Here is a 27947-nt window from a genome sequence, read left to right on the forward strand (position 1 = left end):
TTGACGATCACAAAACACTGATCATTTTTATGCGGAAAATCCACAGAGAAATGTGAAAGGAAGTGAACATTTCGGCCTGATGACAACGGCTTTAATCAGGCCGAAACGTTCACTTCCTTTCACATTTCTCTGTGAATTTTCCACACATATACAGATATAAGACAAAGTGTATATTAGCCTGAGAATTGCTTGGACGGGTCAGATGAGTTTCTTTTAGTTACATTTCCAATTTTAAAGAATGCCAATTGGGCTAATTCAATAATACAAAATGTGAACTTTCTGGGGGTCCAACAGCACATACAGTACTGGTATTTTTACCAAATATTTTATATAGGTACATGCTATCATTTTAGAAGGATGGCTGATGAACTGACATTATAAGCAACTTTAATCTGAATCAATTTCATGTAGAAACAGTCACATATTAACCAATCAATAGCTGGAAATGTAAGGCTTAAAAGATAAAGTTTGATCCCTGCAAGCACATCCAGGCAAGTGTTGCAAGTACAACTGACTTGCAGTTGAATGTTCCCAAATTGGATTCTCAAATAGGTAGATTCTCAAATAAAATTGGATAGGTAGGTGCTTGGGAATTAGGCAACTGTTGTAGGTTGTATGCTCAGAAAGGCGAGTCATCGGGTCCTATAGGACCTCGGTAAGCCCAGCAGGCTTGCTTGTCCCATACAATGAGAAAAAACACTCCACACACCCGTTCTCGCAAATTTAATAAGTCAATATTGACTTATTAAATATGTGCATAGGTGACATACTTAACATAATAGATACCCTTAAAAAGATTCATAGAAAACACCGACCTTACCTAACCTTGTTAGTATCTTAAGATAAGCATCTTATAGCTTCGTAATTACAATTATTACCTAACCTATAATAGGTATAGGTTAAGTAATAATTGTAATTACGAAGCAATAAGATGCTTATCTTAAGATACTAACAAGGTTAGGTAAGGTCGGTGTTTTCTATGAATCTTTTTAAGGGTATCTATTATGTTTAGTATATCACCTATGCACGTAGTTAATAAGTCAATATTGACTTTACGAATTTGCGAGAACGGGTTGCACAGTGTGGGAAGATGACCAAGTGGAGACGAGTTTCCAGTGGGATCCCCTATGTTTCTGATAGGTTATGTAAGTAATCTGAGGACATACAGTCCTACCTGATAATTGATAAAAGAAAAAATAACCCGTGGCTCACAAGTGGCATAATTAAATCAATCAACAAAAAACATGAATACGAAAAGAAATTTAGGAGTGACCTAGTTTCAGTGGAAGTAGTTAGTAGGTTAGTAGCGGTCCATAGAATTACCCCAATCACCCAAATCAGGCCAAAACTACCCAAAACGTATTAGCATTACGTAAGTAATGAAGAAATATGGTATATTTACTTACTATAATGTTGGTGCTACACGTAGAACATGATCAAACCTATTTTTTCTCTGAAATAATCTAATTTCATAACGAAATGAGACGTAAATATGTGAGAGGTGACGCCATAGGAAGTCGACGGTCCAAGCGACAATTGTGTGGAGCGACTTATCCAAGAAATATGGTCGCCAGGAGAGTGTTTGCTGCCATATCAGCCTCCTGTACACAGTGATCCAGTCCTTTTCGTTCATTGAACACCGAACCCTACACGCCCTCTGATATATTGCTTAATTAACTTAAGCCCATCATCACACAGCAAAAATCTGCTATCAGAATGATAACTAACTCAGCTTTCAGACAACACTCAGCTCCCTTGTTTAAATCCCTAAACTTGCTAAATATTAACTCCCTCCACACATTCTCTTGTGTCAACTACATTTACAAAACCCTGTTCTTAAATGCAAACCATGCTCTGAAACTCTCCCTGGACAGATGTAATAGGACCCATTTTCACCACACCAGAAATAAATATCTCTTTGATATCCCCAGGGTCAAACTTAATCTGTGTAAACACTCTATGCAAATTAAGGGACCTAGTCTATGGAACTCATTCCCTAGTGAATTGAAAAACTGTAAAACTTTTGCCTTATTTAAAAGCAAAACCAAAAAGTACCTAACTTCATCTATTTAGTTTCCTACACTGAGCTTTAAATTTGCTCTGTACCTAGTTGGTACCCAATCTCCTAATTTTTATGTAATATCAAACAACCTTATCATTGTGTTCATTGCTGTCTTCTTTTATGTGCTAGCCATATGCTGTATTGTGACTACCAATTTTTGTCAACTACCATTTTAAGCTGTCATTGCAATCAATCTTAGCTACCTATGTGCTTTAATATATTATACTGTACCTATAATTTTCTCTCATCTTTTTTTTTCATTCCATGTAATTAATCTGTTATCATTTTTTTGTCTATAAATTTTGCAAGTATTTACCTCCTTAAAATTTTCTTAGATTAAGGACCTGCCCGAAACGCTGCGCGTGCTAGTGGCTTTACAAGACTGTAATTACCATAATTGTATCCTCACATTCCTTATGTACATTCTTGTATATGCATAAATAAATAAATAAATAAATAAATAAATAAAATTTTCTTAGATTAAGGACCTGTCCGAAACGCTGCGCGTGCTAGTGGCTTTACAAGACTGTAATTACCATATTTGTATCCTCACAATCCCAATGTACCTTCTTGTAAATGCATAAATAAATAAATAAATAAAGTATCAGTGGCCAGCCAGGTGGAGATCACAGGCTGTACAGTACTGATAAATTATGTAATTCACAGAGATACGTTGATAAATATTAATGTTTTATATTTTATTAAAAATACAGATATATACTTTGTTTCATCCGTTAAATGTAACAATATTTCAGTATATATTATATAAGCATAGTATATATAATTCAGTATATACAATATATAATAAGAGTGTCAGACCACGAAGGAAGAATTGAAACAGGAATTTCCTTTAGTACTTTCTTATATTAATACATCTTCAGAGCGAACCATTCCTTCTGAAGATGTATTAATATACGAAAGTACTTAGAGCATTCTATTGTGGTTTTAATATTGAACAATTATACATATACGAAACAGACAAATCTGGTGTCGGAAATAGTAAAAATATTAGTGTGCGATGTGATCAATGTAAGGGGGATATTGGGTGTGCCTCGTATCCCCTACAACAACAAGAAGTTCGAGAGCGATGAGGCCGCCACTAATTAGCTTCAGGATGTCGTCGAATCTAAATCAACAATATACTACCGCCGCTACTTTCTCGGAAACGTAAGTACCTGCCGCTTTACTTCTCTCACCCTGCCAAGCCTGGCCTGGCCTGACCTGGCCTAGCCAGACCTGACCTGGCCTAGCCTAGTCTGACCTGGCCTAGTCTGACCTGACCTGGCCTAGCCTTACCTAGCCTAGTCTGACCTGGCCTAGTCTGACCTGACCTGGCCTAGCCTTACCCAACACTAATCACCACACATGACAGCCCAAACGAATCGCAAATAAGTACACGTAACAAGTCATATGCCCGGACACACTTTCACCTTGGGGACTGAGTGGTAACTATTGTATAGAAGAGCCGGCTCCCTGAGAGTGGTAAGAGGGCGTGATAAGAGGCTAATGTGTGGTCTTGAAGGAAGTCGATAAAGCAGACAATTTTCAAAAGGAAGGGCAGCATAACGAGCAGACAGGAATGGACAGACAGTCGGTTATCCCATAATGTGTAATACGCCGCACACAGCATGGGTGGAGTGGGGGGGGGGGGGGGTTGTAGCAGGGCACAGTATGGTGATGGTGCGGGTGAAGTACACACCCACTGAATTCCTGCCATCAATAATTGTTTTCATAACCATTAGAACAATGGCATCCCTCCAGCCACCATCCTTCCACTGACCCCCTCCTCTGGTCCTCCACCTCAGACAATAACCCCCCACACCCCCTCTCCCTTCCAGACATCAGCATGTCAAAATCAGTACCATAATGTGTTTAAACTATTTAAACTAAGTCATTGTGTATCTCAAGGTATCTTAATTCATTTGAAAGTGTACATGTGCATTCATTCATATACTCGCCTAATTGTGCTTGCTGGGGTTGAGCTCTGGCTCTTTAGTTCCACCTCTCAACCGTCAATCAACAGGTGTACAGGTTTCTGAGCCTATTGGGCTCTATCATATCTACACTTGAACCTGTGTATGGAGTCAGCCTCCACCACATCACTTACTAATGCATTCCATTAGATATAATCATATATGATTACACATAATCATAATCATTCTATACACATAATCATATATGTGTACGTCAACGTATACATACATGCGTATATATACCTCATATTAAAATACTGATAAACGAATGACCATGAACAAATTAATTTATAATTGTAGCATTATATATAATTTTAATAGACTAATTACGTGTTTATACATTTGAATGGTCCAGACAGGTGGCCAGCCTTGGACATATACGCTTCTGGTAGGCACAATGACCTCATGTTAGACCCTTGATAGATTATGTGAGAGAGAGAGAGCTGGGGCAGGGAGGTGCGTGCCCCAGGGAGATAATCCATGCCCATGCCCCGCCTCGAGGTCAGTTCTCGAGTCACACCAAGAATAACATTCGAGCAAGTTGTCCTGACCAGGATGTGGCATATTAGGGAGGGTTGAGGAATAGGAAGCCTGTCTGATAGGGCTCTTGGCAAGCAGCTCTCCCTCAGTCTACCTATCTATATGGAAGAAATGTATCTAGGCCCTCCTCCCCCCTGCCTATTCTCTCTCCCCCACCTTTCTTCCTTCATTTCCTCCCTCCTTCCCTCCCCCTCACTGGTGAGAGAGTAGGAGTGTGAGAGTAGTTAGAGAACTCGTAGTTCTCACGCTCGTGAAATTGTCTGCGACCCTGGAGGAGTAGAGCGGAGGGGGGGGGGTGAAAGTAGGTGACGATGGAGGAGTAGAGGGGAGCATTATATGCAGTGAACGTTGGTGTCTATGGAAGAGTACATCATAGAGGAGGGTGAAAGGAAGGTGACGATGGAGGAGGAGAAGGGAGGGGGTGTGAAGGTAGGTGATGATGGAGGAGTAGAGGGGAGGAGGGGGGCAAAGGTAGGTGTCTATGGAAGAGTACATCATAGAGGGGGGTGAAGGTAGGTGGCAATGGAGTAGAGCAAACGGGGTGGGGATTGAAAGTAATCCTGAGTTTAATTTTTTAGTTATATATAGTGACACCTCGACTTACGAATGAATATTTATGAACTTTTCGGGTTACGAGCCTAATTTCTTCGAAAAATTTGAATCGGGTTACAAACTTTGCCTCGGGAAAGGAGTTTGTTGATATACGTATGGGCTGACCTAGCGCGTGGTGGCATGGTGATCGCGCCTCAGTTTACCAGTGTCTCCTGCCTAGTAAGTATCGCGCCTGAATTCTTTGTAAAGCATTACATTTGTTTTGGGATTTTTGGCTATTTGAACATAAAATTTGTTATGATATATCTTGCCATGAGTCCCAAGAAAGCCAGTGGTAAGGTTCAAGCCAAGAAAACACATGTGAGAATGACCATAGAGGAAAAACAAGAGAGCATTCATAAACATCAAAATGGTGCACGGGTTGTTGAACTAGCTAGGCAGTACAACAAATCTATGTCAACAATATGCACTGTACTTGCTAAGAAAAGGACATTATGAACATTAAAGTGGCAAAAGGCATATCAACAATCCCGAAACAAAGAACACAAACACTTGAGGATGTTAAAAAGTTTTTATTAATTTGGATACACAACAAAGAGTTAGCAGGTGATAGCATTTCAGAGGCCATCATTTGTGAGAAACCAAGGCATTTGCATGAAGACCTTTTAAAGAAAACCCCTGGAACGAGGGGGGGGGGGAAAAGATGAATCAAGTTTGAAAATGTGAAAAGTTTGTGTGACAATAGAGCCTCGTGGAAAACTTTTGCTGTGGTCATTACCTGGTGGAATGCACCCAGGATGGAGTATTAGGGCTATACATCTTTTAAATCATAAAAGTAATAAACATTTCCCATCAACCTTACAAACAATATTAACCTATTTTCATGTATTTCCCCCATGTGCATTTTAACAAAGTTGCTAAATTGCCTTTATCATTCTGTAAAATTTCAATTACAGTACTGTATGTATAATTTTGTTAGTATAAATGGACTGAATATTCTGAAATTGCTATTTATTTTACAATTTCAGATTCAAAGGTGGTCTGGACACCCAATTTGGTCAGACAGGTGAAGAGAGCATTTAGGATAGTTCGAAGAGATGAAGATGGTCGCAATTGTGTTCGAAGAGGCAAAGGCCCCCCTTTGCTCCTGACATTATGTTCAACCATTGACCTCTGCACACCTAACACAAGGTAGGTTGAAAACTCCTCCTTCATGTCATTGGTACATTAGCCAGAAACTCAGGGCTCATGTAGGAATATCCCTAAAAAAAAAAAAAGTGGCCCCAACAATGCATCCTCCAAGTCTGGAGGATGAGCAGGAGCATTGTCGAGAAGCAGGACCTTGAGTGTCAAACTTTTCTCTTGCAGATATTTTTTGGTGGCAGGGCAAACCACTCCACATCACAGTTTTTCTGCACATCATATATTTTTTAAAACTCTTGGATTTTCGGAATGATACACGAGCAAGGGTTTAATTTTCAAATCGCCACACAGCACAAGAGTTAGCCTATCCTGACACAAGTTAGCCCAAGTTAGCTTGTGTCCGGGCAGTGACGTCTCCTCTTGGGTAATGTATGTCCTCTTCGGCAATTTTTTCCAGAATAGCTATGTCTCCTCACAATTAAACACTTGTTGTGGAATATATCCATCAATACAGTATCTACAAAATCTTTAAAATCATGAACAAATCTTTCAGCCCCTACTTTGTCTGAGCTGGCACCCTCACCATGCCTCACAACACTATGAATACCACGTCTTTTTTCAAAATTTCTCAAACCATCCCCTACTCACCTTAAACTCTTTCGTATCTACAAAACTCGTTCTAGGGGTTTTCTTTATAAGATCTTGCATGAAGATTTCATTGTTGACCAAACCACACACTGGAAATTGAATAGACGACGACATTTCGATCCGTCCTGGACCATTATAAAGTCGATTGTGATGAGATGAGGGAAGCAAGAGCATTAAGTAGGCAAGAGAGAGAGGTGAGGAGATGGAAGTATGTACGTATGTACATGAATAAAACATGTACATACTTATACATAACGTGTGTAAATAGTGTAATAAACACAATAACAGTATTTTGGGAGGAGGAATGTTGGCGAGTAATGTGTTGGAGGAGGGAGGGAGGACTGGCAGGGTGTGGCAGCTCACTCATGTTTTTTGGGCTCACCATACCAACATAGTGGATCGTTATGGTGAATACATACGTAGATGGGTATATACAATGTGTGTATATAGTGTAATAACAGCAAAAACACTGTTTGATTGTAGAATATGTCGCATATATGAGGCCCATAATTTTGAGCATAGCGATGTTCTATACTTTGAATTATATAAATTCCACAAATTACACACTTTTAAATAATATTACAGCAAAAAAAAAGAAGAAATGAATGAGAAACTTCAAAATAATTGCGCAACATTTTATTCGCAGCAACTGCCGTCGCACGGGGTGGCGGGGCCGACAGACCCCCATCGCTCCAACGCTCAGCGCCCATAATTTGCTCAACTTCCCAGCTCCATCGCAGCTAAAGTAAGTCACATACAATATTTTTTGTTTAGTTTCCCCGTGATCAGACTCTGCATTTTAACAATATAAGAAGAGAAAAAAAATTTTTGGAAAGAATTTATTTCTTGTGCACCAGGGTGTTATTTGGAGACAGAGCAGTTCAGTGGTTAACTACTAAATTTTTTTTTCTCCCACACACGCACGCCCCTAGGAAGCAGCCTGTAACAGCTAACTCCCAGATACCTATTTACTGTTAGGTAACAGGGGTCATCCCCTTTTGTACAAAGAATCTGCTAAAGCTTTTAGGGCTAATCTTTGACACTCGTTTGTCTTTGTCGCCCCATATTTTTTACGTCCGAGTTGAATGCTCTAAGGCCCTTAACTAACTTTAGGTCATGTCCCATACTTCTTGGGGAGCTAATCGACACTGCTCCTCTCTTTACATTCCTCTCTCGTTCTGTCTAAACTCGATTATGGCCCCGTTTACTCGTCTGCTTCTCCTTCTACCCTTCACCATCCGGACACACTGCATCATACTGGGTTACGGCTCGGCTCTGGTACCTTTCCTTCGACACCTACCCTAAGCCTGTATGTTGAAACTGGCGTCCTGTTTCTACAGGATCGCCATGATCGCTACTGTCTTCTCCACCTTGCACGGTCCTTACAGCACCCTCACTCTTGCTTATGTCATGCCTTGACCTTTACCCATCCTGTGGTTCCTGTTCCCCTTCACCACCTATCTCTTTCTGTACGGTTGTCTCTCTTACAAAATGCTCTTTCAGTTTGTGTTACCAATATTTCCCCTCGTGTCATTCCATCTTTGCCCCTATGGAGGGGTCCCCGTTCCTAAATTCTGTTAGCCTTGACCCACATGACTAAAACTTTTACCCCTCCTACAGTTCTAAATCACCTTTTCCTTGAACACTTTTCTTCACACTTCCACTCTATTTCTGTCTTCACCAATGGGTCTTAAGTCTGCAGATGGTGTAGGCTACTCTGTTGTTTTTCCTGACTGCACCTTTGTGTCTCCTGCCTCCGGAGACTAGCATCTTCATGGCAGAACTTTATGCTATTCTCTATGCTCTTCATCAACTCTTTTCTCGCTGTCAATCCTCCTCTGTGTTTGTAGTTGACACTTGCAGTGCCCTCATGGCTCTAGAATCCTTTAATCCAGTCCATCCTTTGGTAGTTGAAATTCAACATTGGCTGTTTCTTATCTCCAATAGATTTAAGACAGTGGAATTTCGCTGGATTCCCACCCATATTGGTGCGTTCTTAAATGAGCGTGCGGACACTGCCGCTAAGGAAGCTATCCGCATCTGTCCCATCTCCCGTAAAGGTATTCCTTATTATGACTTTTACCCAGTTATTCATTTCCCCATTCTTGCCCGTTGTCAGGGTTGTTGGTCTTCGGTTACTGGTAACAAATTGCGTGCTCTTAAGAGTAGTGTGTTCCCGTGGCCTTCCTCCTACCACCGTAGTTGGTGGTGGGAAACGGCTCTGGCGAGGTTGTATATTGGTCATACACGTTTAACTCACGGGCACTTAATGGAGCGCTGCCCTGCTTCTTATTGTCCAAACCGTTGTCTCTACATGTCCTGACTTCCAGGACTTACGTGTCTTGCTTCCCGACCATTGTCGGGAATTGTTTATCGAGGGATCAATTGTCCCTCGATAAAATTCTTGGTAAATTCAATACCTTTGATATTGTTCGCCGTATGCGTTTTTGTTCTTGTATTGGCGACGTTAGTGATATTTAGCGCACTATGATTATCCCACACATTTGATGGTTTGATAATTACTGTACTGTACAGTACTTTGGTTTGGAATGTATCAAATAAAGTTGTTTCATGTATTCAAATGTGTGAGAAAATCCACTGGGGCTGTGAGATGAAGCGAACCTGTAACAAAGGCATTGCCAGTTGCATACTCTACCACCACTGATGGTAAAAGTCTTACAACTGGATATCTTGTGTGACGGGTTATGGTATCACAGCTATACTGAACCAAGATGGTATGGCTCTCCCTCACATAAATGAAAGAAATGCTGCTATTGGCCTTGCAGTGTGTAAGTTGCAGGTGGAAACAAATGAAAATTATCAAATAAATAATTAAACAATTTACTGAAATAGTAATGAACAAAAATAACACATGACAATACTTGACTATCATGTAATGCAAAGGTGAACAAGTTAGTATGACCTTAAATGCAAAAAATAAACTATAAGCAATGAATAAAAGTATGAAGATATACTGGTGTTCTGAAGACAGCTACCATACCACCATGGCATCAGTCACACGACGTTGGCTGGAAGTGGACGACGGGTTAGAGACACCAAGGTGATCCTAGAGCACTAAGGGAGAGATTGCCTCTCCAGGGAGGCAGCGCTCTTTATATAGTCCGGCGGTGATGACTCATCCAGTGTCAACACGAGGTGGACATCCGGTCAACTAGCAAAATGCTCGTTGTGGCTGGCGGTGCCTTTGTGTTGAGCTGTACCACTGTCAGTTGAAGGCGGCTAACTGCTTGTTTGTGGGGACAAACTGCCAGTTAGCAGTGGCGCCCGGCTTGCCTCTGAGTCGTACCAGGCCGTGCCAGGCCCTGGGGGGTATGGAGAGGTGGCAGGACTGATGACTCTTCTGGGCTGGTGTAGATGTATAATACTTCCAGTGCAGAGGTATTGAAGGTGAAGGGAAAAGGCAGTTCCACTGCTATGCAGGGGATTCACGTGACACTTGTGAAGCCACAGAAATTCTGGAGGCCCTACTGAAGCCAGTCCAAGTATTAAATAAAACCCCTGAAGTACGCCGGTGAAGGGTAAAGTGAAGGGTGAAGCAAGACCGTATGCCCCAACTTCAGGCACACACAGAAAATCACGTTTTGGTCCCGCCTCTCAACTGTGTATTTGAAGTTGGGGCGTATGGTGTTGAACTGCTTCTTCAGCCTTCACCTGAGTGCTTGTAGGTCTTACGTAAGACGTTGACTCAAGGAGGGGCCTCAAAACTTGCTGTGATTTATGGGGAAATCCGGTTGTAAGACTTTTACAAAGTCAGTAATATACTGTGGTAGAGTATGCAGCTGCCAGTGCCTTGGGCAAGGGTTTACGTCGCATCACAGCTCCAGTGGATTTTCTGCTCGGTGTATATCAGGTTGTGATTTTGTGTGTGTACCGTATTGTTATGATCGCCGTGTGATAAGTCCTTTCTGGCCTCAAGAGTCATTTTTACCCACCTAGAAAGATTGCAGATGGCCAAAGCAGTTATTTAAGTTAAGAAGGGACAAGTCTTAAACAGAATTTTGCATAATATTTGACTGTAAAGGGGTAAATTGAGGTAGATTGAAAAACAAAATGGTGAACCGGGCAGGCGGTACTCACAATTAGGCGAGTACACTCGGGAACTTTTAAAGTGCAACCAAACATGCTCTAGGCTCTCACAACAAGAGGCGAGTGGTGGTGGCTGAGGTGCTCAGCCAATCAGAGCACCTAAGGAGGGAGGGCAGGAGTGAGAGGGGGGTGGTATGTGGAAGTTTGGTGACAGTTGTGTGTAGTTTGTTCATCTTCATTGTAAGTTTCATGGCTTGGTGTGCATTTCCCTAGTAAATTTAATTTGGGAAAAATTCAGGTGTTTGATTTTTTAAATCAACTTTTTAAATGTTGAGTTGTTAAAGCCTCAAAGTGCATGGAGTTGGTTTGGGAGTATGGCATCCTCATGCTGTTGCGTGCTCGCGTGAGGTAGCAAAGGTGATGTAAAGTTGTGGGGTGTACATGCTTGGGACGTCCTCTCTCGGGATGGCTGGTGTTAGACCTGTGTGTTTGTCGGTTGTTGAAAAGCCATTGTCATCCTTTGCTGTTGTGGTATTGATTTTACATTGTTCATCTTGTAATTAATACTGTAGTGCGATATCTAGGGCTACCATTTGTAGGTTTAAAATGTCTAATACAAACAGTTGTCCAATGAGTTTTAATAGGAAATATCATCCACCAAGCACCATTGTACAATTATATTAATACCTGCACGGTGAATGCTCAAAGACCCTTTCTTTATTCAGTGTTGTCACATACCTCATGGGGGTATGGATAGGCAAACACTCATTCGGTTAAACTTGCCTTGTAGTATTTTCAGAGCTCAGTAATTTGGAATCTGGTTAGCACTTTGCAAATAAATTGACCTTTAAAGTGAATTCCTATTTAGGTTTAAAACATCATACCGAATGAGAAACTCGGATTATATAGCCGAACACCAGAAATGTTGTTATTCAATTTGGTTGCCTAAAGCACATTCAAGGACTACACATTACATGGCATTCCAGGATTCCTCTATACCTTGCCTTATGCTGTAAACATTGCCACAACCCTGTGTTTTATTGATTTAAATGGCCACAGGGAGGCATACAACACTGCAGATTATGATGTCATTAGTTATCCACTGTGCTGACAAGTGGGCTGACTGATGTTCGTTGACACCTGTATCGTGCTTCAATTTAATCGCCAGGAGATCACCCTCTCACTAGACTCGTCTGTAGGAAGTACAGTATAGTATGTCAAATTACCTTGGATCATAAATAGCATAAGACTTGGGGGTAGGAGAGGGTTGCAGTGTTTGTCATGGCTCTCAGTTGTTCCTGGTATTAGGCAATTTAGTTCTGGAATCATTTTTGTTGGGCAATGTTAAACTTTTTCGAAAGTAGATGTTTTTCTGAAAGGGAAGGGGGGGGGGGAACCTCTATGCTTGGATACAGTTATCTAAGTCAGGGGTCTCCAAACTTTTCAATGTAAGCGCCACATTATATATTTCCCATATTTATGCGGGCCGGAGGAATAAAAAATGAAAAAAAACAAAAAACAAATCAGTGCCAGTAATTTAATTTCCTCAAATATTAAAGTATAAACATGGAAAAATTCAAACATATCTTTTTGGAAAAAATCAGGGTAAACTAAATAGATTCCTGCCTTTAGTTTTATGCAACCAAATTAGTGTGACGAATGATACTGTTGTTTTGACTTCAAAATTTCATTAAAATCAGGTTCCAGATTAGATGAGCCAATTGTAAGAATTGATTTCAAGTGATCATCAGACAAATTTGCTCGATAGTTAGATTTCACATACTTCATTTTGGAAAAAGTTTGTTCACACAAGTATGTTGAACCAAAAATGGACACAAAACTACAAGCAAACTTTATCGAATTTGGAAACTGATCTGGCTGCAGGCATTTATAAAACTCAATCAGATTTCCTTCTCTATACTTATCTTTCAGTCTGTCATCTGCCTGGAGATCAATAATTTCCATTTGAAATTGAGTTGGAAGATTTTCAGCATTGCAGTCAAATGGATTATGAAAGAGCCTGATTTCATTTGCTTTGGCATCAAGGTCAGCAAATCGCTTCTGAAACTGTTTTTTCAAATCTGAAATTATTTCATTTGCAAATGAAAAAGGAAATTCAACTTTACTTCCTGCATGAAATTTTTCACAACATGGAAAATGAGCAAAATTCTTAACCTTCACCTGGCCTTCAAGTAGTGCAAGTTTTGCTCTGAATGCCTTGACATGAACAAAGTAGTCACTGATCAAATTTGTTTTGCCTTGCAATTTCAGATTCAAGTTATTCATATGACCTGTCATATCTGCAAAAAATGCCAATTTCCAAATCCATTCACATTCTGATAATAATGGCTGAGGGTTATTTTTCTCTGTGAGAAATAAATCAATTTCTAATCTGAGCTCAAAGAAATGCAGCAAAACCTTTCCACAACTAAGCCATCTAACTGCTGTATAATAAGGCAAGTTAACAAACTCCGCATCAATTTCTTTCAAGAAATCACGGAACTGGCGATGGTTGAGTGCATGAGATCTAATGAAATTAACCACAGAAACAACAGGTTTCATGACACAAGACATATCAACATATTTTAGGCACAATGCTTGTTGATGGATAAGGCAATGCAGAAAAATGGGTTTTGAGCCTCCAACCTCACAAGCTGTTGTAATTTGCCCAACCAAACCCTTCTTTGTCCCAGACATATTCTTTCCTCCATCAATTGTCACACACTGCACTTGTTTCCATTCCAGGTTATATTCTGTCATAGTTTTACTTAGTTCATTGAAAATGTCCTCTCCAGTTGTTGTGGTGTGCATGCTGTGAACTGATGCTAATTCTTGGTTCACATTAAATTCACTATCAACACCACGAATGAATACTAAGAGCTGAGAAGTATCACACACATCAGTTGATTCATCCAACGCAAGAGAATACCAACAAAATCTTTTTGTTTTTTTCCTTTATTTGCCGAATTATGTCGCCTCCTAAATCTTCAATTCTACGAGCAACAGTATTTGACCCAAGACTTATCATTTTGAAGAGGTTTACTTTTTCTGGACATACCTCTCCTGCTGCTTCCACTATACACTCTTTTATGATACTACCATCAGTGAAAGGTTTTCCTTTTTTAGCCAACACATAGGCAACTTTGTAACTGGCTCTAGTTGAAGTTTCATTTTCAGATTTTTTCTTACTGAAAACAGCTTGTTGAGAATGCAGACTGTGCTGAAATGATTCAAACTTTTTAGTGCGTTCTGCTCCTGTGATGTGAGAATAACTTGAGCCACGTTTAGATTCATAGTGCCGACGAATATTGTATTCCTTCAGAACAGCAACACTGTCTCTACATATTATGCATAAAGCTTTATCATTTGCTATCACAAAAAAGTACTTTATCTTCCATTCATCATTGAACCGACGGCACTCAATGTCCACTTTTCTTTTCTTTATCTTTTCCATATCTGAAAACATAAGGGTAAAATAAATGAAATAAATTCTACAGGAAAAAAACAGCTTGTATGTGGTGTTAAAAAGCATAGCATATTATTATAAAGTGGTAAATATTATGGCAACAGCTTTCGTTGATAAACTTAATGGTTATCATTTTAACTATTTTAAACATGCAATATTTTTGGCTACAATAGTATTATTGCTATTTTGTATAACTAAGATAAAGGCATTGTCAAAGTACAGAGAAAAGAATATTGTACAGTGTTTGTGCTCCCTGAAACGGAAGCAGCGAAGCCCCACTCGCCCTCCATCCCCACAATATACAGTTATACACAACTGATTGGTTGTAATGCACAACACATACCTACCAGTATTAGTATCTGTGCGTCACACTATCGAGAGAGAGGAAAACTGACTCGGGTTGAGCGCCACCAGTCAGCAGCCCCAGCTTTGAATAATTCTGCGATGCCATTCGTACCATAATTATTTTTTCAAGGCCACCACACAGGGATTTGTTTGGAGGGCCGGATGAAATTATGTGGCAGGCCGGATGTGGCCCGCGGGCCATAGTTTGGAGACCCCTGATCTAAGTGAATACTTAGATTTATACAGTAGAATAACTACCTTCTTTTCCTTAGTCAAAATGGTTGCTTGTTTATTTCTAGGGACTTGTATTTTCTTTTATTTTTAACTGCAGCAACTTTCAGTGAATGATAGATTCTTACTGAAAGGACCTTTACTTCATTGTTGTTGCTTTATGGTCATCTCATTGTGTACAGGGATTCCGCGAAGCTTTTGGGGTTAGTGTTTGACACTCGTTTGTCTTGGTCAGCCTTATCTCTTGCCTCCGAGTTGAATGCTCTAAGGCCCTTAACCTCCTTAAGGTTTTGTCCCATACTTCTTGGGGAGCGGATAGAGAATCAACTACAACCACAACCTTTGTGGTTGTAGTTGATTCTCGTAGTGCCCTCATGGCTCTAGGGTCCTTTAATCCTGTCCATCCGGTGGTCATTGAGATTCAACATTGGCTGTTTCTTATTTCTAGTAAATTTAAATCAGTACAGTTTTGCTGGGTTCCCAGCCATATTGGTGTTTCAATGAGCGTGCGGATGCTGCCGCTAAGGAAGCTATCCGTTCTTGTCCCATCTCCCATAAAGGTATTCCTTATTCCAACTTTTATCCTGTTATTCATTCTTCCCTGTTGGCAGGGTTGTTGGTCCTCTGTGGTTGGTAACAAGCTGCATACTCTCAAACTTAGTGTGTCCCCGTGGCCTTCCTCCTACCACCGTAACCGGCGGTGGGACACTGCTTTGGCACGGCTGTGGGTTGGTCATACCCGCTTAACCCACGGTCACTTAATGGAGCGCCGCCCTGCTGCTTATTGTCCGAATTGCGTTGTCCCTCTAACAGTTGTGCATATCCTTGTTGAATGTCCTGACTTCCAGGACGAGCGTGTGTCTTGCTTTCCGACCGTCCCTCGCAGTCACTTGTCCCTCAATAGAATTCTAGGTGAATCGGATACTTTTGATATCGTTCGCCTTGTGCGTTTTTGTTCTCGTATTGGCATTCTTGGTGATATTTAGCGCCCTCTGATTATTTCGCACTTTGGTGCCTTCTTTTGGTAATTACCTTACCTTCATTGTTGTTTCATTTTAATGTGGTAGTTGTGATATGGATTGTTCTGGCTCACGTGCAAGGTCTTGGATTTGTTTGTTTTAAGAAATTGCCAGTCTTGTTACTATTTGTAGAGTTAGAGATCTGCATTAAGGCCTCAATATTATATTCTTTATTTTTTTAATAACATGTTATCAGCAATTTTTGTGGTTGGTAATATTTAGATTAATGTCAGTGATGTAAATGACAAGGGTTAAGACCCCTTGTGGTATGACAGCATTTTTCCCAGTCATTTCTTTCATTTGTTAAAGGGTCCTCGTAACCATTCTTTTGTCCTTTCTACCATGTACCTGTTTGTTGCTTCTTGGTCTTTCATTTGGTACTTTGGCTATTAAAACAATGGTCTTTGGTAATGTTGCAATTACCATTTCTAAAAAAAATGAGCAGGTTCATTAGGCAGGGTTTGTTTTTAGCAAACAGTTTTACAAAAAAAAAAAAAAATTCCATTCCTTCAGGACCTTGCAGATGTTAGGTCAAACTAATTGACAGTAATCTGTTTTGCCCCTTTCAAACAATGATGGTTTTAATATAGGTAAAATATTTCAGAATATCTGAAGTTTGGCAGACAAATCATTTAAGAGCTTTGATTAAATTTAAGTTACCAAAGACTTTGTGAAAACCATGTTGTATAGATGCTTCAGTGTCACTTTTCTAATGTCTTGTAAATTTAACAATGATCTTTAGTTAATTTAATCATAATTTGTACAAAGCTTAGGTGTTGCATAGCTTTAAATTCTTTCAAATATAAAAACTAAAATATTGACTGAAGTTTCTTCCACTTCAATATTTCAGACTAATTTGCAATATTTGTTAGTTTATGTAAATTGAATAGGTAGTCCACTTTTACATCTTTTCAATGCATTTTGCATGCACCTATGTAACAAGTTACAAATAGGTGTAAATTTTAAAGTATTTATTTTCAAAGTAAAAAAATTTCACATGTTTAAACATTGCATCAATAGTAGTAAACAATAATTTCCAGCATAATTTCAGGATAAAGTATATAAAGTAGTTTCATTAAAATTGGTTTATTTAATAAGTTTTACATATAGTATTTATAACATCTAATATTTATTACTGTTTCAGGTTGTGGGCCAGATGCTCCTAGATGAACAGAAGATCCAAAAGGCCAAGACAACTCCAGAGACAATCACCTGTAAATGAAAAATAAACATTAAACAGGGACACTACTTTTATTATCACCAATGCCTAATAAGAAGCCCCAAAAATCCTAACTTCCTATCTTTTAAGATAGGCTCAGCAAGGCCTATCCCTTACTCTGGTTTTAGTGCAGAGCTTGTTCCCTGAATGGGTGCATTACATCCACCACTTTAGTGCCATCAACACATTGTACATATGCTTTTCTCAAAGCACTGTACAATGCATGCCAGGCACTAAAGTTTTAGATGCATCCACCCATTCAGCAAACAAGCTGTGTGAGAATTAACAATGTAACCATTGTTAAGGGTCCCTAAACCTAAGCAAATCTAGTCCATCTATTAGATGGGTAGTAGAGCAAAGCTCTGAAAAAGCCATGCCAGGAAAATCTGCAGGACTGCCTGGTCCCCTTTTATGAAATGGGGTAGGATCAGTACAAACTGCATCAATCCCTGTGGGTTGTAACAGTAGGACATGGTTACACACCTATAAATGGACTAGATAAGAGAATTAAGATTAGGTCATTGATATAGCTAAAACATCAAATTCAAACTCACCCACTTTTGTAGATTTCCTTTTGCAGAGTAAAGGAGCCTCACTCCAAGCCAGTCCATGCATCATAATCACTTTCACCTGAAAAAATATTTCAACAAATTAATTTCAGATTTAAAGCCAATCTTGCTTTACTTTACAAATTCAGATGGAAAAAATTTCTTTAAGGAATTTACCTTTCCTACATATTCTAGTAGTAAAGATCTAATTTAGCAATATAAATATATATGGAATCAATTTGCCAAGTTTCAGTAAATGTCATTTGAGAAACTATCCAAAACTGCACTTCAATGGCAATTTACATTTATCTTTAGCCAATGCTATATTGTTTAAGTTAATACTATTTTTTTTACTTTTATGCAAATCTATTCAGATTAACCTTTACTACAACTCGCCTGATTCTGTTTAACTCTTCCAACTGACAGAGGGACTTCTGGACTTTCCAAACCACATTCTGGAAAACTATATAAATTTAAAACCAAGCTAAAGTAAACATTGAATATTTTTTTTTACTTTCAAGGGAAAAATACCATCACTTAGAACAAAACTTTTCCTGCCATTAACTTTGACTCATGATTACCCTTAACAGTGTTATACATTTATAGATTAAAGCGTATTTAACAAACATTTAATGTTAACTAAACAAGATTTATATTTCATTAAAATTATTAATAAAACACCCTCAACTATGCTGTTTAAGATCGTTAATGACACTATGTAAAAGACACATCGAACACTTTATGTAGGGCATACGTAAATCTGTGTATTTATGTATTTACGTATGTAGCTTAGCCTAGCATTTTAAAAACACTACAATCACCTTATGTGGTTGATTGTTCAATAAATCCCTGAACTATATGTTTAACAAATCTCTAACCCTATCAATGGAGTTAGTTTAGTTCTTATATTATGCACCCTATACCCATCTTGTGGGCGGTAGTGGAAAGGGTTAGAGTCCATGGCGGACTGAAGAAAATGTATATATGATGGTTAGCATTGTTAATGTGTGGCCACGTCTGTGGTAGAAAATAATACAAAAAAATCAAATAAAGGTATTATTGAAACTTTATAGGAAAACATTAAATCCTAAATATATCTTTAATATTATACTTGAAATATGGTATACTTTGCTCTCTCCATCGTACTTCTGCACCTGCTGGCAAGTGGTTCGGTGCAGTGTGCAGGTGATGTTCATTACTGGGTGAGCTGGCAAGTGGTGCTCACCTGCCAGCTCACCCAACGAAAATTTGGTTTTTAATACACTTACACATTTATTGGGTCTTTCCTTCACCTTCATTCAAGCACTAGGGTATTACAGTAAGTGTTTTAATTATAATATTTATTAACGTTATTATTTTTAATTTTTATTATTATTAGTATTATTATTAACAGGAGAGGATCGAGTGTGTGTGTGTGGGGGGGGGGGGGAAATGGTACACATGTCCACATCCCAATGCCCGCCCTTCCAGGACTGGGGGTGCGGGGGTGTACAATAAACTATACCCACATCCGGCGGCAGCTTGTCGAAGGCGGAAGTGTAGCCTAGAGAATTTGTCATGATAATTAGTGATGACTCTTATTTTGATTATGGGTCTGTAATCCAGTTAAGCTTTTATTCTTAATTTATATTACAATGCTGGTAAAATACACTTCTTGATGATGAGTATGGAGTACAAATGAACTCATTGTGTACCCAAGTTCAAGTTCAAGTATGTTTATTGAGATAAGCAATAAATAAATCTCAAAGGGATAGAGTAGCTTAGGCTATTTCAACCCCCCTCTAATTCAAGTCCCTCAAGGGGCGCACAAATACTGTGACTACAAATAGACAAATAACATTACAAGAATCCAAACAAGAATTGTGAACCCTATACTCACAGGATGAATATAGGGTACACAATAAACTACCACTCACATCATGGGTATGGGTTGCACAAGAAACTATCGCGCAGAGGATGAATATGGAGAGCAAAGTAAACAAAGATTCACACGATGAGAAAGGGTTTCGCAATGTCCTATGACTCACAGAATGAGTATTAGCTGCACAATAAACTACAGGTCACAGGATAAGTATGGGTTGCACAATAAATTACAGGTCACAGGATGGGTATGGGCTGCACAAACTACCGGTAACAGGATGAGTATGGGATGCACAATAAATTACGGGTCACAGGATGAGTATGGGTTGCACAAACTACTGGTAACAAGATGAGTATGGGATGCACAATAAATTACCGCACAGAGGATGAGTATAGGGTGCACAAACTGGTTGGGTAAATGGAAATGGTTGGGTACATTTCCTTTCACCTAATGCGACTATTCATGTGTCCGGACACCGGCGATTGTGTGGTATTGGCTATTTATTTAACCATAACTTTGCATTCATTTAATAATTATATTAAGATATGTTTTCCTTGAAATGTAGTTACATTATCGTCTATATGGCTTTATTCTGACATAAAGACCTATGGCGTTACTTTGCATATATGCAAAGTAATTATAAAATTGATTGGCTTGTGTGGAGGCCTTCACACTCCCTGAGCGAGCCATCAAGTAACTATAAAAAGGCATATATCTTAACTTTCAATTCAGTTATATTTATGCCAAAGTATTAACATGCAGCTTATATTTATGTCTTTATGATGACATAGAAAACTTCGTTTATTACAATATCTAGATTAAATTAACATTGATCTTCGGAAGGTCATAGTTCCCATATCGGTAAGGAGAGCGTCGGCCATGAAGCCTTGTTTAAAGTATGAATATTTTTCCTCTCTAATAAGGTATAATCTCTGTGATGGATTCACAAAAACTATTTTATATCTGCCTTTCTGATAACATATACAAATATAATCTTTATTTGTGAATATTTGTTAATTAAGCAATATATCAGAGGGCGTGTAGGGTTCGGTGTTCAATGAACGAAAAGGACTGGATCACTGTGTACAGGAGGCTGATATGGCAGCAAACTCTCCTGGCGACCATATTTCTTGGATAAGTCGCTCCACACAATTGTCGCTTGGACCGTCGACTTCCTATGGCGTCACCTCTCACATATTTACGTCTCATTTCGTTATGAAATTAGATTATTTCAGAGAAAAAATAGGTTTGATCATGTTCTACGTGTAGCACCAACATTATAGTAAGTAAATATACCATATTTCTTCATTACTTACGTAATGCTAATACGTTTTGGGTAGTTTTGGCCTGATTTGGGATGATTGGGGTAATTCTATGGACCCGTTAGTAGTAGGTCCATAGAATTACCCCAATCACCCAAATCAGGCCAAAACTACCCAAATCGTCCTAGCATTACGTAAGTAATGAAGAAATATGGCATATTTACTTACTATAATGTTGGTGCTACACATAGAACATGCTCAAACCTATTTTTACTCTGAAATAATCTAATTTCATAACGAAATTAGACGTAAATATGTGAGAGGTGACGCCATAGGAAGTCGACGGTCCAAGCGACAATTGTGTGGAGCGACTTATCCAAGAAATATGGTCGCCAGGAGAGTGTTTGCTGCCATATCAGCCTCCTGTACACAGTGATCCAGTCCTTTTCGTTCATTGAACACCGAACCCTACACGCCCTCTGATATATTGCTTAATTAACAAATATTCACAAATAAAGATTATATTTGTATATGTTATCAGAAAGGCAGATATAAAATAGTTTTTTTGAATCCATCACAGAGATTATACCTTATTAGAGAGGAAAAATATTCATACTTTAAACAAGGCTTCATGGCCGACGCTCTCCTTACCGATATGGGAACTATGACCTTCCGAAGATCAATGTTAATTTAATCTAGATATTGTAATAAACGAAGTTTTCTATGTCATCATAAAGACATAAATATAAGCTGCATGTTAATACTTTGGCATAAATATAACTGAATTGAAAGTTAAGATATATGCCTTTTTATAGTTACTTGATGGCTCGCTCAGGGAGTGTGAAGGCCTCCACACAAGCCAATCAATTTTATAATTACTTTGCATATATGCAAAGTAACGCCATAGGTCTTTATGTCAGAATAAAGCCATGTAGACGATAATGTAACTACATTTCAAGGAAAACATATCTTAATATAATTATTAAATGAATGCAAAGTTATGGTTAAATAAATAGCCAATACCACACAATCGCCGGTGTCCGGACACATGAATAGTCGCATTAGGTGAAAGGAAATGAACCCAACCATTTCCATTTACCCAACCAGTTTGTGCACCCTATACTCATCCTCTGTGCGGTAATTTATTGTGCATCCCATACTCATCTTGTTACCAGTAGTTTGTGCAACCCATACTCATCCTGTGACCCGTAATTTATTGTGCATCCCATACTCATCCTGTTACCGGTAGTTTGTGCAGCCCATACCCATCCTGTGACCTGTAATTTATTGTGCAACCCATACTTATCCTGTGACCTGTAGTTTATTGTGCAGCTAATACTCATTCTGTGAGTCATAGGACATTGCGCAACCCTTTCTCATCGTGTGAATCTTTGTTTACTTTGCTCTCCATATTCATCCTCTGCGCGATAGTTTCTTGTGCAACCCATACCCATGATGTGAGTGGTAGTTTATTGTGTACCCTATATTCATCCTGTGAGTATAGGGTTCACAATTCTTGTTTGGATTCTTGTAATGTTATTTGTCTATTTGTAGTCACAGTATTTGTGCGCCCCTTGAGGGACTTGAATTAGAGGGGGGTTGAAATAGCCTAAGCTACTCTATCCCTTTGAGATGTATTTATTGCTGATCTCAATAAACATACTTGAACTTGAACTTGGGTACACAATGAGTTCATTTGTACTCCATACTCATCATCAAGAAGTGTATTTTACCAGCATTGTAATATAAATTAAGAATAAAAGCTTAACTGGATTACGGACCCATAATCAAAATAAGAGTCATCACTAATTATCATGACAAATTCTCTAGGCTACACTTCCGCCTTCGACAAGCTGCCGACGGATGTGGGTATAGTTTATTGTACACCCCCGCACCCCCAGTCCTGGAAGGGCGGGCATTGGGATGTGGACATGTGTACCATTATACCCCCCCCCCCCCCCCACACACACACACACTCGATCCTCTCCTGTTAATAATAATACTAATAATAATAAAAATTAAAAATAATAACGTTAATAAATATTATAACTAAAACACTTACTGTAATACCCTAGTGCTTGAATGAAGGTGAAGGAAAGACCCAATAAATGTGTAAGTGTATTAAAAACCAAATTTTCGTTGGGTGAGCTGGCAGGTGAGCACCACTTGCCAGCTCACCCAGTAATGAACATCACCTGCACACTGCACCGAACCACTTGCCAGCAGGTGCAGAAGTACGATGGAGAGAGCAAAGTATACCATATTTCAAGTATAATATTAAAGATATATTTAGGATTTAATGTTTTCCTATAAAGTTTCAATAATACCTTTATTTGATTTTTTGGTATTATTTTCTACCACAGACGTGGCCACACATTAACAATGCTAACCATCATATATACATTTTCTTCAGTCCGCCATGGACTCTAACCCTTTCCACTACCGCCCACAAGATGGGTATAGGGTGCATAATATAAGAACTAAACTAACTCCATTGATAGGGTTAGAGATTTGTTAAACATATAGTTCAGGGATTTATTGAACAATCAACCACATAAGGTGATTGTAGTGTTTTTAAAATGCTAGGCTAAGCTACATAGCTACATACGTAAATACATAAATATGGTCACTGCTTGCATCACAAGCGGGGATGTTTCTGGCGGGGGAGAAAGAAACAATTGCGCAGCGCGTCCCGCGGCGTTGCGCGGGCAGTTTGGGGCCGTATAAATACGGGCGCACAACGGGGCTCCGCCTCACTCCGCCTGCCCTCGCAAAACCCCACCCTCCCCCCCTTTTGCAAGCGGCTGCTTTTGTACCCCCGTCATGCTTTGCCCAGTTGTCCCGTTTGTCTCCCCACTGCATGTGGGAAGGGGGGTGCAGCGCCGGTCCCCAAGTGTCCCGCTGTCCGCAGCTAATACTTTGCCCAGTCTAGGTGCTAGTAAGCCCTACTTGTAGTCACACCCCCTTCTCCTTATCCATTAGGTCTTTTACGGCCTCTTGGCCGGGTACATTACGTGTTATGTGGTCTCTCACTTATTAGTTATTCTTTGTGTCCTGCCTGTTATATCCTAGTGTTATATAATTACTACACATTTGCACTCGGCCTTAATTCTAGTACCAGTTAACCTTTAGGTTTCTGCAGAATTAGTTTCCATGTCACTATAGGCTAAGGTCTCATACTTACTACGGGTGTACCTTTTAAGTTAAATCTAGTCCTTGGAATTGTTACTGTTAATTCTTACTTTATATATTTACTTTATATATTTACTTTATATATTTTAATATAAACGTTATATATTCCTTAAATTATATTTGAAACTTTGTATATTTACATGTTCAATATTAAGTTTTATATAATATCAACTTTGTTAAGTCTATAATATAAACCGTGTTTAATATAAACTTTATATAATTACTTACTTTATGTGAACTTTATATATTTACATGTTCTGCAGAATTTAATCTTCAATAAACTGTAACGCCCCATACTGCCAGTATCTTTCTCCCCCTGGTCAGAAAACACAGATTTACGTATGCCCTACATAAAGTGTTCGATGTGTCTTTTACATAGTGTCATTAACGTGCATTTACAAAGGTGAAATTGAATTCTGAACACATACATACACATATATTTGTCTCTTTTACTCTGACAAGGTGAGATAACTGATAGAGAAACTAGTGTGCAATTAAGCACTTAATCACTGAAGGTGATTAAGGTGCTTTCACAAGCTCAGGTTATAGAGTTACATCACATACATTCATTGTATAATTGATACGTTACATCGTCAATCTAGGGTACAAGTTCAATATATCATCAAGTGTTCCAGTACTCAAATAGTAATTACACAGTTTAGCATAGCGCTACATTCATGTATGTAAGAGAGAAGATTGTTCAAATATATTACATGCACATCCGGTACATCGTCCACCTTCTTCTACAGAACCATCGGTATAGCACTGATACACATCGTTACCCATACTCTGAGTACTTTCAGTGATGCTTCACAGTGTTAACTGTTTTAATAATGTAGAGTGTACATTATCTTTCTTGGGTGCATTTACAAAATCAACTGCTAGATCCAAGTTATCCCATGGAGTAATTGGTTGATTAATCGTTAATTGAGTTGGGTACATATTTAATATTTTGATGGAGTTGGCTACCTTGTAGAACCAAAATGCATTCACGCCGAAAACTGTGCTAATAGACAAAATTATGTTAGAGATATGGGTCTATAATTATCTGAGTGTGCTTTGGGGATGGGAACAATGACACTGTCCAGTCATCAGGTAATACTCCTTCACTTAAACTCATTCTGTACAACACTAAAAGTGGATTACCTGGTACTTGTGAGACTAATCTCAGTAAACTGTAAGTAATACCGTCCTCTTCAGGAGCAGTTGACTTATTTGATTGTGCTACACAGCCTTCCCGGCTTGGTGCCTTCTTTGGTAATTACTTATCAAAGGCAGCTCCATACGAGGAGCTGCCTCGTATGGGCCAATAAGTCTTTTGCAGTTACCTTCATTCTTATGTTCTTACTTACATTTACTGAACTTTATCATCATCATCATCATTTACAGAAAGAAATTAACATACCCCCCCTTCTCCTTATTCTTTAGGTCTTTACGGCCTCTTGGCCGGGTACATTATGTGTTATGTGGTCTCTCACTTATTAGTTACTCTTTGTGTCCTGCCTGTTATATCCTAGTGTTATATAATTACTCCACATTTGCACTCGGCCTTAATTCTAGTACCAGTTAAGCTTTAGGTTTCTGCAGAATTAGTTTCCATGTCACTATAGGCTAAGGTCTCATACTTACTACGGGTGTACCTTTTAAGTTAAATCTAGTCCTCGGACTTGGAATTGTTACTGTTAATTCTTACTTTATATATTTACATGTTCTGCAGAATTTAATCTTCAATAAACTTTAAAGCCCCATACTGCCAGTATCTTTCTCCCCCTGATCAGAAAATAATAATATTCTCAACGGCAGATAAAAGAAAAGTAATTGTTATCTAATACCAGAATAGTATAAATTTAACATAAGCTACGGGATTTGCAGATCAGTGTTTAAATGGAAATCGGAAGTAATAATGATACAGCTGATGCCATCTGTCGGCAAAAGGGAACACTATCAACTGGCTGGTCAATAGTAGCCATAAGATACAGCTTACGCCATCTGTTGACATCAAATTACACTTATAACAAATTACCCCACAAAATACAACTAGCGCCATCTCTTTTTTTCCAACGCACTATAAATAGCCAAACAGCAACCCATAAGACGAGTTGTTGTGCTCGGGTAGGAGTTTCCAAGCTCCGCCCCAAGATGGTATGGGGTGCATAATAAATGGCATATCATTGGTAGATATTCTTTGTTGACATTCGCACAACAGCCAATCACAGGAAGGGATCAGGTAAAGGCTCCATCCACTTAATAAATCATCTTTATTCAGCACACCATCCTTGCTTAAGATATTCTGTTTCAACTTTAATCGACCTAAAAAGTGAAGGGTTAAGTATTTATAAGCATTAATAAAGTGATAATTAAATACTGCAGGATGTAACGGGTGTTACAGAAACATGGGCGGGCTACCTGACTTGTGACGTCATCAGTGAGGGTTACCTCACGCAATTAATATCGATGATACAATGATCCGTTCTCTTATTGAACTCGATTATTCAGTTAGATGGAAATTTCTGTCTTGTACATAACGAAGAGGTTGTGTTTGGAATAAAGAGATTGTTGTGCAAAAAGACTTATTTCTTAGTTTGCATATAATTTATAGAAAGTGTTTTGGCATTCCCAGCAACAGCCAATCACAGGAAGGTATTTGCTAAATGTTCGTCTCCTTATTGACGTCCTCAGGAGCGACACACAGATCTAGCTTATGGCTTTCTGTTTCATCTCTTGTATATAAAAAATATGAATATTTCGATTACTATGATTATTAAATGTATGAGATTATAACAGTTGTTACACAAAATGGCTAAATTTTGTCATTAAAAAGAGCTCATAGTGGATTTTGTAATAGAGTTTTATGGAAAGGGAGTTATACAATTTTTCTAAATATCTTCTGATATGGGTGTTGACTTCTCAAGTTCAAGTTCAAGTATGTTTATTGAGACAAGAAAAAATACATCTCAAAGGGATAGAGTAGCTTAGGCTATGTCTGCCCCCCTTCTTCTTCAAGTTCGTCAAGGAACTCACAAATTCAGTGTGTATAAATACACAAATCACAGTACAAGAATCCCATTTAACATTGCAAAAATAATATATTTTAGGAGTAAATCCTTGTCTATGTTAATATTTATTAAACAGTTAATGGTGCTGACTTCTCAATTTGTGTAGCTAATACTTGAAGGCTTCTCTCAGCACAATGAGTAAGGGCTCTCAGTATAATTGCGTTTATTACACTATTCTTATATCTGTCTGACCATTCATACACATTCTAGTGTTGGTGGGTTTAGTATATATAACCTTCTGTGGGGAAAGTTGTCTTAGGTTCTCACGTAGACATGGAGGAAAGGGAGTGTACCATCGACGCCTAGTTCACGAGTAAAGTTAACTCGGAAAAGTAGATCCTTTAGTAGCGACAATTCTAGGAGTTTTTTTTCACAAATACGTATATATTATCGATGTATCTGCAGTAAATGCAAAGTTTCCCTGTGGTATTGGAGGTTTTCTAGTGTTCATATTTAGAGTACCAATGGGCTTTATTTATATTTTTAATACAAAAAATATGAATTAATATAATGTTTCTATTATTTCTAAATGGGCCCAAAAATGTATTCCCCTAAATAAATGCACATTATTATCATTATTATTGACTAAATCTAGTCCTTGCAGGCGAGATCAGTTGTGAACGCCAGCTAGCGCACAAGTACAAGAGCGCCCAAAATTACCACATAAGACATGGAGAGACAGGCGTGTAGCTTCTGACTTTCTTTTTATTAATTAATATTACATGTTAAGCGTTTAGTCTTTATACATATTAATATATATAAGTATAACTATCACACAGTAAA

General features: G+C 38.7%; 2 long non-coding RNA genes across 2 annotated transcripts; one reads left to right on the forward strand and one right to left on the reverse strand.

Annotated features, from left to right (window-relative positions):
* The first annotated feature begins 1357 nt into the window (after positions 1–1357).
* LOC138359457 (uncharacterized) lies at positions 1358–17269 on the forward strand. Its single transcript, XR_011225937.1, has 5 exons — positions 1358–1372; positions 2818–3229; positions 6156–6318; positions 7565–7663; positions 17171–17269. It is a non-coding gene; the product is annotated as an uncharacterized lncRNA (long non-coding RNA).
* LOC138359458 (uncharacterized) lies at positions 17097–18490 on the reverse strand. Its single transcript, XR_011225938.1, has 2 exons — positions 17800–18490; positions 17097–17238 (listed from the first exon to the last, which is right to left on the reverse strand). It is a non-coding gene; the product is annotated as an uncharacterized lncRNA (long non-coding RNA).
* Between the last annotated feature and the right edge of the window lie 9457 nt (positions 18491–27947).

Source organism: Procambarus clarkii, chromosome 91, assembly GCF_040958095.1.
Source record: "Procambarus clarkii isolate CNS0578487 chromosome 91, FALCON_Pclarkii_2.0, whole genome shotgun sequence".
In the NCBI taxonomy this organism is placed as follows: Eukaryota; Metazoa; Arthropoda; class Malacostraca; order Decapoda; family Cambaridae; genus Procambarus; species Procambarus clarkii.